The sequence below is a fragment of the Lissotriton vulgaris genome, chromosome 10 (assembly GCF_964263255.1).
Source record: "Lissotriton vulgaris chromosome 10, aLisVul1.2, whole genome shotgun sequence".
NCBI classification, from domain to species: domain Eukaryota; kingdom Metazoa; phylum Chordata; class Amphibia; order Caudata; family Salamandridae; genus Lissotriton; species Lissotriton vulgaris.
Window position 1 is genome coordinate 904,289,430 of NC_141698.1, and position 12,276 is coordinate 904,301,705.

Below are 12,276 nucleotides of genomic sequence, written 5' to 3' on the forward strand. Positions count from 1 at the left end.
GCAGCTGCTGAATTTCCTGGGAAGATTTTGTTTGCTGCCATGACAATTGATTTTGGATCATTGCTCTCAGCCATGACTGCAGTCTGTGTAGTGCTGAGCAACATCTGCTATAGTTTTGGTGATTGGTGGTGCCATTGTTAACCAGGACTGTCCTCTACCCAGCATTTTCCTTTTCAGAAAAGGGTGCAACATGTATGCTGCATACAGAGGGAGAAGTTATGCAAAGGACATAGAAATAACTGATGCAGAGATCTCTCAGCAGCTGAATTTACCACTAGCAGTTGACGGTGTAGCAGGAGCAAAAGGAGGAATAAGTGAAGAAGTGATGGCAAGAGGGGCAGTGGTAGAGAAAGTGGATGAAGAGATACCCCTAGTGACACTAGAGAGTATAATTGCAGAGAAAGCGCTGATATCTCAGGAAGGATTGGAGAAGGTGCAGATAGCCCTTCAGCAAAATAACTCAGACACATCAGATATTTCGGTATTGGCACTACTAGGAAAGTTGGAAAGAGATATCCATATGGGTTTTGAAGCCTCAAAAAGAAATCAGGAGCGCATAAGTGCTACATGCAGTCTACTAGAGGACAAACTTGATAAACTGAGCAATGAAAGTGATGCAGGGGAGAATTTTGGATAACCGTAAAGAAATCGAGATTATAAAATTTAAAGAAAGAGAGACTGACGAAAGAGTTGAGAGATTGCAAAATATGCAAAGGCGAAATAACTTGAAGATCCTAAAATTACCAGAAGGAAAGGAGGGGTCAGATATTAAAAGTTACGTAGTTCAATTGTTGAAAACGGAGCTACAGTTAGAGGAGACAGAAGAAACGTTGCTACGCGACATTCAGAGAGTTCATCGAGACCCTTTCCGGCTGAATCCAAATCGCTCTAAGCCAAGAAAAATATTGATTAATTTCTTAAAGTACAACTTAAAAGAGAAGATTCTGACAGCAGCCCTCAAGAAAAAGAATATAATTGTCGATGGAATTGCTGTAGACATTAGGTCAGATTTATCACCAGCTACAGCAAGTAGACAATGGGAACTAGGAAAGCGAATGGCGCCACTTAGAGCAATGGGGGCAACTGTTCAATTGAAATTCCCTGCTTTTCTAAAGGTAATGTGGCAAAATAAAATGTACACGTTTCGTGCAGTTGAAGAGGTAGACGCCTTTTTGGATCAATGTCAAGAAGAGTAGTATTAAAAAGGTCAGATTGCTGTCTAACACCTTTAAAAATATTGAGTAAATGTTACAGAAAAATAGAGGCACCGCTACTACGGCATCCACTGGCCTAGGCCATGGGAGTTTTGGTTGGGTTTTCCAGGGAGGGAGAAGGAGAGGGAGGGGGGGCAGGCGGGTTATGGGGTAGGGGTAGGGTTAGGGGGCAGGGGGAAGGTAATGGGGGGGGTGGGGAGGGAAGTGGGAGTAAAAAAGAACAAAATCCTCAGGAGCATCTTCGCCACCAAAAAATAAAAAGAGAACTATGGACCATCTTCTATGAGTGGGGCTAAGATTAAGGAGCTAAGGTTCCTCACATGGAATGTCAATGGTCTACGGGTAAAATCTAGGAGACAATTGATATTGAAATATCTAGAAGATTCCCTTGCTCATGTGATTATCCTACAAGAGACCCATTTAACTGAAATAGAAAGTAAGGAGATTTTTTCTGTTCAGAAGTGGATTGCTAGTGTTGTTTTTACACCCCAGGAGATAGTAACGAAAGGGGTGGCAATTCTGATTAGGAAAGGGGTTGATGGTGTGATGGAAGACAAGTTAGCAGATAAAAGAGGTAGATGGGCGATTGTCAAGATAAGGGTGGCAGGGGAAGTATTGGTGGTAGTTGGGTATTATGGGCCGAATGTCGATGACCCAACGATTCTGGACAACCTAGCGACAGAATTAATAGACTTTTCAGGAAAAATAATTATGGCCGGAGATTTCAACACAGTTTTAGACTGCAAATTAGACAGGACAGGAAATAATAGGGCTGTGGTAAATGGTAAAATGTCGTCTAGGTTAAGGTCGATTATGGCACAGCAAGGGTTAAGTGACATTTTGAGACTGGAAGCAGGCCAGCAGTCAGGATTTACCTTTCACAATAAAAATTATAATCATAGTTCACAAATAGATTTTTTTTAGTAGATATTAGGTTGAAAGATCGGGTTACAAAAGTGATACATTTAGGAGTGCATATGTCAGACCATTCAGCTGTTGGTTTAAATCTAGAATTAAGAATAGATGGTTTGAGTTCAATTTGGAGGTTGGACCGCACCATTTTATCTGATGAAGACTATTTAGAATCCCTAAAGGTTGAGTTACAAGTCTTTCTAGATATAAATGAAGGATCAGCTAAAGAAGATATAGTATGGGATACATGTAAGGCATTCTTGAGAGGGAGATTGGGAGCTCAGGGTGCAAAAAAGAGGAGACTGTATTACAGCAAGATTTCAGACTTGGAGAAAGAAATACGAGCCTGGGAAAGTAGTGGAATTAGATTAGGAGAAAATGTAACTGAAGAGGAAGTTAAAAATAAGCTTTTGGATTTAAAAATAGAACTCACAGCAGTACTCTCACAAAGAGTTAAAGAAAGATGGGAAGCTAGTCAGTTGGCTCACTTTTCATATGGAGAAGGGTGTGGCAAACTACTAGCGTGGAAAACAAAAAAAGATTTAATACATAATCAAATAAAAGAAATTAAAAAGATAGATTCAGGGGAAGTTATAACAGAAAGCAAAAGAATTGCAGAAGCTTTTCGTGATTATTTTGTAAATGTTTATACAGAAGATCTTTGTCCAAGAAAAACAGAAATTGAAAGTTGGCTGCATTTCTTGAAACCTCTTTCTGATGATTTGTTGGGAGAACTAAACAGGGAAATCTCACAAGATGAAGTGGGTAAAGTGATCAAAGATAGCAAAAGAGGGTAAGCACCCGGCCCGGATGGCCTCCCCGCTGAAGTATATAAAGTCCTAGTGGATTCAATTGCTCCTACACTGTGTCAGTTGTTTAATCAAGTTTTTAGAGGGGAGGTAGCGATACCTAGTTCTTGGAATGAGGCAACAATCTCCCTAATACTTAAACCGGGAAAATCACCTAGCAGCCTAGATGCATATAGACCTATATCACTTTTGAACTGTGAATAAAATTTTAGCCGATAGACTCAGTAGAGTTATTCATAAATTGATCCATGAGGACCAAAAAGGTTTTGTTAAGGGGAGATACCTAAAAGAACTAACTTATACTTTGATCGGAATAATAGATATGGCTTCCAGACATGAGTACCCCTTGGCGGTGATTGCTTTAGACGCCGCCAAGGCTTTTGATCGAGTCAACTTTACTTATCTGAAAGCCCTATTACAATATCTCAACTTAGGAAAGAACTTTATTCAATCTCTCTTTTCTTTGTATTGTTCTCCGGTATCACGGGTTTTAGTAAATGGAATTCTTACTCACCCATTTAAAGTAATGCGTGGCACTAGGCAAGGGTGTCCGTTATCACCCTTTCTCTTCAATCCATACATAGAGCCACGGGCTTGCAGGATCAGAGCCTCAGAAGACATACCCCCTTTTATAATTGGTGATTGGTCAAAAAAACTGGGTTTATATGCAGATGACATTATTATTTATTCTTCCAGTTTGCATCATTCTTTGGAGAATTTGGTGAAAATAACGAAGGAATTTGGAAAAGTTTCAGGTTATCAGATAAATCAGGATAAAACTGAGATAAAGGCCTGGAACTTAAATACGGAAGGGGTAATTAATAAATCAGAAATGAGGTATCTGGGGGTTAGGATAACTCAAAATATTGAAGATCTTGCTAAAACTAACTTTGTTAAGACTAAGAAAGGAGTTGTGGCCATTTTAAAAGGATGGATGAATCTCCCCCTGTCACTATATGGGCGGACTAATCTTGTGAAGATGGTGATTGTGTCAAAAGTCACGTTTTTGTTTGAGAATATCCCACTCGGATTTTTGGAAAGAATGGTTGGCCAAATTACAGAGCGAGATAGTAACTTTTATTTGGGCATCAAAAGGCTCACGAATATCGTGGAAAAAGTTCAGGAGGAGAATCAACAAAGGTGGTCTGGCTACTCCAGATTCACAAATTTATGCATGGGCCTTTTGTTTAAAGAATTGCAGGATGATGTTCGGTACCCTAACTAAATCAACGATTGGAGAAATATTTGGTGTGATGCTGAAAAGTTGCGGATATGATGATTTTGGTTTTTTATATAAGTTTGCAGATCCTAAATTTTTCAAAAAGGTGAGACTTAAGGTTTTATGGAACTTGGCGGAGGTATGGTACAAAATAAGAAGACTATTGAAATTGCCTTATTTTAGCTATATGGCTCCAATATGGGATTCTCCTGGAGGTCCCCTTTTGGACAAAAGATGCTTTGGCTTTGCAACTGAAAAAAGAGGATGCTTTGCGGAGATGGAAAGATTTGTTCCAGGATGGTAAACTGCTGCCTCGGGGCCTCTGCCAACAACTGTGGGAACAGGTTTTCTCAAGATATAAGTATTTACAGATTCAGAGTTGGGCAAATGATCCAGAAAGTGTAATTGGGACTCAGAACAATTTTGAGCCGAAGTTAGGGATAGGGACTTGTAAGAAGGAAGTGGCCACATGGTACTGGAAGATTCTGGAGATGGAAGATGGACCATTTGTGCTTCCGGAGGCTCTGTGGATGGAATGCTTGCCGAAGATCGCGACAGAGAACAAATGGCAAGTAACAATGTCTATGCTTTACAGTATTGTTAAACCCGCAAATTTAAGGCGGACTCTTTTGTTTACTATCCATAGGACATATTGGTCCCCTCGCAGATTATCCAAATTTAAAGCTGGCGGAGGTGTGGAGTGTCCGAAATGTAAGACCCCAAATGTGGATGATCTACACATGTTCGTCTTCTGTCCAAATATAAGACAATTTTGGCTGGATGTAAGTAACTGTCTATCTAAATCTCTGAATCTGCGGATCGAGGTAAGCCCCAAATTAATAATAATGGGGAGATTTGATTTAGAAAACAAAAGTATGAATGACAATGTAAGACTTATCTTCTATGCCATGTTGTTAGCTCGTAGAGAGATATGTAAGTTATGGGTCTCACCATCTAGCCCTGATTTAATGGACTGGATTCTAGCCATGAGGTATATGGCTAAGCTTGACATTTCAGCTCACACCAAGAGAAATCAAGGATTTTGGGTACCTTTTCTTGCATGTTTTGGTTGAATTACATCACTTAGTATGGTTTTTCCGATGATTAAGCCTGCGCCTATCTCGCTGGTACTTATTATTTGGGATTCTAGGTTGGAAACCAAGTAAGAGGAAGACAAACTTGATGAGTCAGATGGTCAAGAAAGATCGCTCGATGAAAGGACAGACTCAAAATAGGTGGAGTTTATGCCTCACTACTCTAACCAGCTTATGAGATAAAAAAGCCCAGTGGTGGACTAAGTTAGAAGATATGGTTGGCGAGATGGCAAATGAGGATTAAAAAAAATATCAGGGATGTTTATGACCCCTCAGGGTGTAAGCCAGGTGGTTGGGGGACTCCACGGGCAGGCTGCGCCAATGCGCGCTAAAACGCTCCGAAAAAGGCACATAAAAACGCCCTCACAAAGCGCCCTTCACACGCACCAGCGCAGACCGACAAAGCGCGCCCCCTAGCGGCGAGAGGACACCACCGCACCGAAAACGGGCAAGATCGCGTGAGGAGCGCGTAAAAGCGCCCCGCGATCGTAACAAGGGCTCTGGAATGTAAAGAAAGGCAGCGCTACAGGGAAAAACCACCAATACTGCCCCACAAGCCCCAAATGCACAGAGAGTAAAGAAAACACCACTTAACTTGCTGCTGAGCAGCGAAGAAAGAGGAAGAGGAACAGGCTGCAGAGCATGATGGGAGTTGCCAGGAGTGCAGAGACTAACAAAGGACTGGCTCGTTTTTGTTGTTCTTTCCCTGGTGTTCATGGGAAATGATGTTTATTTGGTCTTTCTTGCTGCTGTAAAAATAGTAAAGAGCGAAGGAAGAAGGCATAATCCTCGCCTCCGAGTCCTTAATAGAATTGAAACTTACTAGCACCTACGGCTAGGAAAATTTTCATTCTGCATTTTAAAGGACTCAGAGTGCTAAGCCTTCTACTGAGCTTCCGTATGAAAGTCCGGTTTCACAAAATATTGAGCCAGATATGCCGTCATCAGATTCAGCAGAATTCCAAATCTTAGGGTCCCATATTTAGTATTAGGGTGGTGCGAATCCGCCAATGGCTTGACCGGCCGTGTATTAATGTTTCCAAAGAATGCCCTGCATTGATGACGCACTCCCCAGCCGGTGATTTTGACAACCCTTTATTTCAAAGAGAAGCAGGTATTTCATTCCATTTCATTACGATCTTCTTTCATCCTTTCGCCTAGCGGCTTTCAGAGCTTCATGCTCCTTTCTCATAGGCACCAGAACACACAAACATTTGAAACTGCCACAGTTCCGACTTCCTGCCTTCAAAATTAGTTAGGCTGTTAAATATTGGACGGATTTGTTAGCATGAGCTGAAAGCCATTTTGTATTTCTGGCAGCCATTTTAGTTATCTTAAAAAATAAGAGAGTCTCCCAGAAACCAGAAAGGACCGGGTATCAATAGTATAAACAGGAAAATTTCCTTTCTGTGTTGTTGGACTTCTAATTAGTGACCGAAAGGCCTACACATGAACCATGGTTTACTTTATGTTCAAATTGTGACACAAATAATTGATTCTCTACAACCCTAGATGATTAATACTACACGACACTAGTGATTTCTGTTTACTTCCCAAATTGTATTTGCCTTAAAAACATTAATTTCTTTTCAAATTAAAAACATGAACTGGTTAAGCATTCATCATGTATAATAATCAAGATCATGTGCTCTGGTACATACAAAATCAATCTATCTAACAATTCCAATTACGGTTGCTATCTCAGAGAACACTGATTCTAATGATTTAAACAAGACTCAACTCTGATCATAAACAAATCAACAATAATAAATGAGATAAAATAAAGACATAATACATAAAAAGGTCCTTTGTCGACGCGTTTCGGTGCTTTTGTAGTATTGCAACACCTTCCTCAGGACGGACGAGTTAAAAACAAATATAGTCTCCTTTCTACAAAATGAATGCACATAATTAATTTACAATGACTAGAGAAAACGTGTAGTAGAACGGGTTGTGTACAAATCGTGTCAGAGTTTAAAGAATTGGTCATTATGGTAACTAACAAGCTTACTTTAGTTAGTTGTCTATTGGTCCTTCTCTTCAATGTTGAGGCCAACTGATATTCATTATATTTAGGGAGCCAATTTAATGAAGCTCTCAGAGTTTCTGTAATTTAAAAGGATAGCATAAGATTGAATTCAACTATCCTCACTTGATCGGCATACAGTGAATAACGTGCCTACTTACTTAAAAACGAGGAGGCTCGTGTTTATAGTGTTGTTTTGATCAATGCTGCGTCTTTCAATCTGCGCAAATCGTCAGAACAAATCTGCTGCCTCAGTTCCCTGTATGAATTAATCAGACATTCTATTTGCCTGTGTATAATATTGTGACTTTACAGACATTCACTAGCTACTGTTGAATGTAAATACATACCAGTAAGGTTAAGGTACATCACTTGATCCAGCATATTATCATCCCGCTGTCAATTGGTTTTTTAGAACGATGTTCCGGGTATAGTTAAATTAACCCGTGTTACTGCAGTCACCCACTTCTTCTGTGATACCTGGATAATAAGAATTTAGTTATTACCCTTTTCACTATGAATTTTGCAAAGAATACGAATTTGCCATTATTGTAAAGGTTTTTGGGTCTAAGGTTTCTAATAAGAACCCAATTGCTACGTATCACTCTGCATATGAGGATCCCTTTAGCGTGTAACGCTGACCACAGTCTAATACTCAGCGCATGTTAATCCGAAAGATGGTTTTGCGCAATAGCGGTTATTTTCGCAAAACCGGACTATCTGAATAAAGGTAGCTTTTTGATTAAAACACAACCAATTGCCTGGTTTCCCTGCATCCGGGGACAATATGCCCTGCATCAAAATATGCTGCGCCCACTCATCTATTTTTACTTTGAACTTGCTGTCCCACGTAACATTGGAAATGGGCGTAATCGTTTAACATTAAGGCCAAGTCCTTGCTCTACTCAATTATTTATGTTACCAAGGGCGAAATCCATCTCTTAAAAAAACTACCAAAATGGCGCATATGTATATGCCAACTGATGACACTGTCAAATGACGCAGTCGGGTAAGTTCGTTGATAAAACTACAAATATGGCGAAAGGGTGAGAACACAGGTGTCATATATTCTAAGCCACCCAAACGCAAAATTAGTAATTAAATAAAAATTAGGCCCCTATATAAAGCCTCGGTTTTTTGCCATTACATTTTCAGCACGGGGAGCAGTAAGGTCCTGACGATACCTGAACGCGATAATACGGTAAGGAGCGGGGTCAAAATAAGGGGCTATGCCGTAGGTTTAAGATACCCCCGTTGAACTCCTGATACTAAGCCAAGTGATTGGCGTGGTAACATAAATAATTGAGTGATTACACCAGCGGCTGATAACTCAGACTTGCTTAGTCTAAATGGGAGTGCTTTGATCGCAACAGCGGCTGCTTTATAAAACATTTCAACTATCTCTAAATTAAACTGATTGCACCAGGGACTGCATCTTAAATTAGTGTCTTCATCTGTGTTTGTAATAGCACCAGCGGCTGATAACTCAGACTTGATTGGTCTAAATGGGAGTGCTTTGATCGCACCAGAGGCTGCATTATAAAATATTTCAACTATCTCTAAATTGAACTTGTTGGACCAGTAATTGCATCTTAAATTACTGTCTTCAATCAGTATCACAAGACAACCTCGGAAACTATTTGGGTCAAGTCATACTCTTTAAACCTTTATTTGCGGTGTTTGAAAGACTCTGATTACTTATTTAATCCATCTTGATGAAGACAGCTATCTTTGTGATTGCACTGAACAGTGTGTTGGTTTAAGACACTGTGCGCTGCTTTCCTCTTTTTTTACAAATTCGTTCGAATCTCTTTTGCTGCATATTTTTCATTGCCTTTTTCAGTTTACAACAAAAGGAGCATCTTTCTTGCAGAAGATTTAACATTGTTTAAAAGCCTTTTTTTAAAATGTCTTAAACTGCCTACCTCGCGCTTCTCTCACTCTCGAGCTCTTTCTCACGCTCCAGCCAGCTGATGTCATCTCACTGAATTGGTTAAACGCTCTACACTTCTGTCACTGCGCACTATTGCAGTGAATCACCTGATTGTCTCTACGCTGCGTTCCACCACCTACGCTGCGTTTCACCTTACAACAAAGCAGCTTCGTTAGCAACGCTTCCTTCTGTATGACAACGCTGCGTCGGAGCGAACATTTTCTTTTAAACACTCTACTAAAGGTTCCCAAACCATTTAACCTTACAGGATATTATCAGCATCAAATCCCACCGGAGTCGAGTGTCCATTCTTCTTGGTTTGGAACGTAGTGAACATTACTTTTTTTTTAGTTTTAAGAATGAATTTTGTTTTAAAAAAGAACGTTTCACTCTTTATATGTTAAACTTCATTTGAGGTGTGTTACCTATCTATAGCCTTACAGATTTCCTCTGTTAAACATAACATCTGATGCTTTAATATTCCCTATTATTACCACAGCACCACCAAGTGGAAGGTTTTATGTATATTCTGATGTATATTGTTGTGACCTAATTTTATTAATTCAGTATTCCACACTATTCTAACTGCTTGCTGCTTTTAAAGGAGACTCTAGGTTTTGGTAATTCTTTATTTAATTTTAGTTATGCAGAATGTAACTGCAGCTCCATTTTTTCTGTCATCCCCGGGTGATCCTCCTATTAAATGGCAGAAGTGGAAAAAGGTTTTCGAGCGTTACGCTAAGGTCTGTGGTGTCAGCTTAAGTGCAGAACGCAAAACCTCCCTTCTACTTCATTGTCTTGGCTCAGAGGGTCAGGATGTTTTTGAACATTTGGCAGAACTTAGTTCTGAAGAAGAGAGAGGTCTTAATGAATTTGAAATTTGCATGAAAAAATTGGACAATCATTATATGCCCAAGGTTAGTACCATATTAGAAAGGTACCAATTTGCGAAAAGATTACAAAATGAGGGAGAAACTGTTGAGGGGTATGTCACTCAGTTAAGAAAATTAGCATCTTCTTGCAAATTTGATAGTTCCATTGAAGAAAGAATCAGAGATCAATTCATGGTTGGATGTAACATCGAAAAGGTTCGCGATGAATTATGGTTAAAAGATAAACCATCATTAGATGAAGTTCTGCAACTAGCTAAGAGGGTGGAACATTCATTAAAATGTGTTGATACCTTGAATAAAGACAAACAACCCTCTGTTCAAGTTGTTAAAAGTGCTGTAAGTGACTCACAGAAAGGCTCAAATTCTGGTAATCTGGTTAAGACTAAAAAGAAACCTTTTGTACCTAAATGTTTCAGATGTGACAAGATTGGCCATTATGCTAATGATACAAAATGTCCTGCCTTTAATGCTATATGTTCAAAATGCAAGAAGAAGGGTCACTATTCTAATCTGTGCAAAAGTAAAATTCCTTCTGCTTCTGTAAAAGTTGTTGATAATGAGTCCTTGGAGGAGGATTTTGTTTGTGGACAGGTTGTAGTCCATTTCACTTCTACAGCTGATCTTAGAAACTGTCCGGTTGACAAAATTCTTATTGAGGGTGAGTCAACTGATGTCCTTTTTGATTCTGGGGCCAAAATAACAATTATATGTAGAAATTTCTATTTGGGAAAACTAACCAACAAAGTTCAGTTGGCAAGAACTGACATTCATCCTTTAGCATATGGAGGTAAACTCATACCTTTGTTGGGATGTTTTACAGGACGCATAGAATATAAGGATCGTTATACTGTAGGGAAGATCTATGTTTCGCAAAAAGGGGACAGTATCATCAGTTGGTTCCATCAGGGTGATCTAAATATAATGCTTGATCCTAGTTCTCCTAATCCTATTATACTCAAGGAACTCGTTAGTTCTGTTCAAACGGATTCTAATGTTGATTTATCGCGTCGCATTAGAATACAATTTCCTAAGGTATTTAGGGATAAACTAGGATGTCTCAAAGATTTTAAACTGGAGATTCCCATAAGAGCTGATTCTCAACCTTATTCTTGCAAGCCTAGACCTGTTCCCATAGCTCTAAGAGATGAAATGATAAGTGAGTTGGAAAAATTGAAGTTAGGAGGGATTATTGAAGAGGTCACTGGAACTGATTGGATTGCACCCGTGGTGGCTGCTCGCAAACCCAATGAGTCATTGCGTCTATGCATTGATTTGAGGCAGCTTAACAAGTGTGTCATTAGTGACAAATATCCCCTGCCTAACATCTCAGATCTTTTAGCTAAAGTGGGTGGTGCCAAAATGTTTAGTACATTAGATTTGGCGTCCGCCTATCACCAGATTGAGCTAGAGGAATCTTCAAGAAACCTTACATCTTTTACTACGCCTTTTGGGACGTATAGGTTCATCAGAATGCCATTTGGGCTTGTCTCAGCGGCTTCTGTTTTTCAGCGCATCATGGAGAGGGTACTTAAAGGTTGCAAAGGAGTGTGTGTGTACCAAGACGACATTTTAGTTTTTGGAAAGAATGATGAGGACCATGAGTGTATTCTTTTTGATGTGCTGAGTAGACTTGAAAGGGCCAATCTCACGATCATGATTGATAAGTGTCATTTTGGAGTCTCCTCAATCCATTATTTGGGTCACACCATTTCTAAAGATGGAATTGCACCAAAGGCAAACTTAGTGGATACTATAACTAGGATGCCTCCTCCCTCTTCTAGAGAGGAACTCATGAAATTCTTTGGAATGATTGAGTACTACAATAAATTTGTAAAAGGATTTGCTGAACAGTGTGTCGGTTTAAGAAGTCTGCTGAAAAGGGGGTCTGAGTTTATTTGGAATGCTGATTGTGAATCAGAATTCAAATCTCTTAAAAAAAGGCTTGAGAAAGCTCCTAATCTCAGAAGCTTTGATCCTCAAAAGGTTTCTATTCTCACCACTGATGCCAGTCTCAAGGGACTTGGTGCAGTTCTTCAACAGGAGAATGTTGGTGTTTTGGACACTGTTATGTTTGCCTCATGTGGTCTCAAAGACCCTGAAACCCGCTAATCTGTTATTGAAAGGGAAGCGCTTGCTGTGTTTTAGTCGGTCAAAAAATTAAAAAAATTCTTGTGGG